Genomic DNA, 3926 nt, shown 5'->3' with positions numbered 1-3926 from the left:
TCAGTCCTGCCTGGTGGTTTCCACCTAAGTGTGGAGAACCAGCACTATGGCTTGGCCCTGGAGGGCTGGGAAGGGGCCAGGCTGGTGCAGCAAGAGGAGGGGCTCATGGTCTCTGAGAGCCGCAGGAGCAAATCTCTGCTGGGGAGCTGCCAGCTCTGGCTCGTTCACAGCTCTGTGTGGTCTGGCATGGCCTCTAGGCAGCATCAGCCGGTTGCCGCCATCCCTGCTGACCCCCCAGCCTGCCCTGCCAGCAGGGAGATGAGGAGGCAGAGACGGGAAATTAGCTCAGGTCTCTGCTATGTGACTGGTCTGTGTCGGTTGGCACTGGTTGCTGCTGCAAGACGTGGAGGCTGTTCCTCTGCTGAGTCCCTCGCAGCATCCCGAGTTACACAGGGTTCACTGTAGCCCGAGTCCCCCCTACAGGGACAGAGCGCGTGGGTGCTTCACATGCACAGTGATGTGCACCCAGGCCCCCCCACTGCTGCGGCCCCTCCGTCCTGCCTTGCTGGGAGGGCATTGGAAAAGCAGTGATATCACCGGCACAAAGCCTGACTCATCCCGGCTCTCCAGCACAAGCCATACCACTCAGCGGGGCACCCATTTTATTCCAATTAAATAAACCCAGGCAAGCCAGCTTCACATAATGATTTTTTTTTCCTTTTTTGCTTGTGGCCAAGCATGCATGCCCCTGGTCAAAAGGCGAGAGAGGACAGAGAGAATGCTGAAGTCAGAGGAGTCTCCACTTCTGCTAGGGAGCCCTAAGAATAAGCCTTGCCAGATACCTGCAGGGTCTGCCTCAGCTGCCACAGCATCCCTGCCTCCTGCCTCAGCTGCCACAGCATCCCTGCCTCCCTTGTGCCTCCAGCCTAGGCTGACAGCATCATCTTGTGTCAACAGTCCTCACCTTAACCACAAATCCCAGGTCCTTGGGAGGTGTCCCCTGGAGATGCGGGTCACAAACCCAGGTACGAATTATGCTTCTTTTCCTCTCCAGGACACAGAGCTCAACTCCTGCCAAAAGTCCACAGGGGAGCCAGCATCAAAGTGCACTAGTCATCAGGAGAAAATGTAATGTGACTTGTTCCTCCTGCCCTTCCCGCTCCAGTTTCTCCCACCTATTAGAGGTTTGGGAGGTGAGTCAGGGAGCTGAGGGGTGAGGATGGAGCTAAGGGAAAGGTGAACCAGTGCCAGGCAGGTGAATCACTGCCTGGTGAAAATAGATCTTATGCTCTAGGAGGCATGCATGGATGGGGCTGAGAGTGAGCCACAGCTTGACTCGATCAGTAAATTGTGGAGTCAAGTGAAAAACAAGGCAAGGCTGCTTTCCCAGTACACAAGGCGACAGACTGCAAGGGAGCAGCCCGCAGTCGGCAAGGCTCCAGTGACCAGCAGTCCTGCGGCTCCCTTAAAAGGGGTGATTTGAGCCTGGGATAGCGGGGAAACAGAATAGCCATAAACACCCTAGAAGGAATATGGCTGCTGAGAAACAAGCACCTCTGCAGGACCGGGGAGGAGAGGCGGGGGGGAGCCGGGCTGTGCCGAGGTGCCGCCTGACTGGGGTTCACACATCGCTCTGTGCCAGGAGCAAAACGGCTCCTTGGCCATGTCCTGCCTGCAGGGAGGGGAGCACAGTCCCAGTGGTGCCAGTGGAGGCTCCTGCCAAGCCCCAGGCATGTCATGTCCCCATGTCCTCAAGCTCTACACAATGCAGACGTCCCTGATGGCCAGCTGCTGGCGCAGGAGCTGGCACAGCTGGGAGGTGGTGTGCGAGTGGCAGGACACCAGCCCCAGCCCTGGATGAAGAAAGGGATCCTCCAGCATTCCTGGCGCACCTTGGCAGATGCGTGGGCAGAGCAAGGAGAAGTCCTGTGTCAGGCAGGAGCAGCTCCCCAGCCAGCTGCTCTTGCCCGCTTACCTCACAATTTGGGCAAGCTGGCTTTTCCCCTTGCTGCGCCAGCAGTCGTGCTCAGCCACGGTGCTTTTTCCCCTGGTAAACTCATCAGGCCCACTGAGCCTGCGGCTCTTTTTTATCCTCCCATATCAAGAGAGATGACTGAGGCTGTGCAGCACATCAGTGGCAGAGTGGGGTTCATCTGCCCCAGCCCTCCCTGGCTACTGACCCTCTCTGCTGAAGGGACTGGGCCAGTCTGGCCTTGAGAACCAGCACTGATCCAGCCATCAGGAGGCCAGGAGCTGCTCAGGGCTGGCCAGTCCTGCTCTGCAGTAACATTTGCAGAGCCCATGGAGTTGCTTTGGGTAACAAGAGCTGCTTTCCATGAATGTGCATTATTTCCTCCCACTGGACAGACACCCCATTACTTCCCAACTTGGTGACAAGGAGCTGAGCCATATGTTCCCCGCACCCTGTCCCATACCTGGGGCCCCTCGTCAGCATGGCTAGACCCTTCCCACCTGGTCAAGGGGTCAGTGCACTCCTTACCTCCTCACTGGGCTGAGCTGGAGGGTGCAAGTGTTGGGCATCCCAATGTGGTCCCAGACCTGCAGCCATTCTGGGAGATGGGGTCCCAAGACCCCCTGCACCCTGCTCACCTGCAGGGGAGGTGGGAGGAGGAGCAGAGCCCAAACTGCTTCTGCCAGCCCCTGACATTTGAGGCACATGTTCTGCCTCTGTTTTGTGGTTAAACACAGCTGGGTGAAAACGCCTTCCCCAGCTTGGCAAAGTGCTGCTCACAGTCATCTCAGTACAACAAGCAGGGGATGGTGGTGGGGAAACACACTGAGATGGTGACATGGGACAAGCTGCCAGACCAGGGAGAAGCATGACTGGCAGCGAGCACCTGGCACAGTCCTACAGCCTCAGCTCAAAGGCGCAGAGAGGTGCCCAGCATGGTGCTGAGGACAAGGCAGGACTGTGAGAGATGCCCAGGGCCAGAAGCACCACAGAGAAGGAGAGGAGGTGCTGACCCACCGTGCAAGGTAAGGACAACTGCTCACTCCTGCCATGCTCACCAAGCCTGTTAGCCCTATAGCAGGGCCAACTTGGTTTTCCCCCTCTCCAAGAGCAGCAGGAAGGTGCTGCCACCAGGAGCATCCTTCGTTCCCCTTCCCCAGGGTTGCCGGTGGTTTGATCCCAGGGCTGGTTGCCCAGGGACACAGCTGGCAGTGGTCTCCTGCACTCTGCCTCTGTGGCGAATGCACTTGCTGGCCTTTCCTCTGCAGCTCTGCTCGGCAAGGCACTGCTCCTTAGCCAAATGGCCATGCCACTTCCTTTTCTTCCAGGGCTGATGGTGATGCAGGACTTGGTGGTGTGGGAGTTGACATCAAAATAGGAGAATTTGTAGTTTGTTGTGTGGAGTTGTTTCTGTGAAAATGAAGATAATCTATGTTTTTCAGACACAAGCTCTCTTTTCATTTGCTTTGGGCACAGGTGGTATTTGCAGAGTTGTGGTTTCAATTTGCTCTGGGTTCCCAGGACTGGAGGCAGCTGGAGGTGCTGGCACAGCTGCCCTGGGGACAGGGGGTACCTGTACACCCAGGGGGTCCCACTGACGGAGGTGGCACCAGCTGGCACGTTCCCAGCCCCGGAGCATCACAGGCTCCCGGGAGCGATGCTGGGACTGGGGGAGAGCCGTGCGAGCCAAAAGAGCAGTCCCTACTCTGGCGGGGGGAGGAGTCTGACGCCGCACGGAGGGAGCAGCACAGCCTGCGGGGGAAGGGATGCCATGAGACCCGTGGGTGTAGGGTCCCTGGGTGTGAGGAGCCTTGGGTACTGGCAGAAAGTCCCAGGGGAATGCGATGCTGCAAGGTACAGGGGCTGGGGGTGCAGGTATGGAGCTGCCCCCGGGCGCTTATTAGCCGCGGCCCAGCCCCCTCCTTAATTAGTCGCTCATTAGCAGTAACTGGGGTTGGACACCCTCCCTGCGGAGGCGGGCGGGGAGCGCTGCTGGCCATGGGGGTACGGGCAG

Source organism: Mesitornis unicolor, unplaced genomic scaffold (genome assembly GCF_000695765.1).
Source record: "Mesitornis unicolor isolate BGI_N332 unplaced genomic scaffold, ASM69576v1 scaffold40437, whole genome shotgun sequence".
NCBI classification, from domain to species: Eukaryota; Metazoa; Chordata; class Aves; order Mesitornithiformes; family Mesitornithidae; genus Mesitornis; species Mesitornis unicolor.
Note: the sequence above shows the minus strand (reverse complement) of the source record.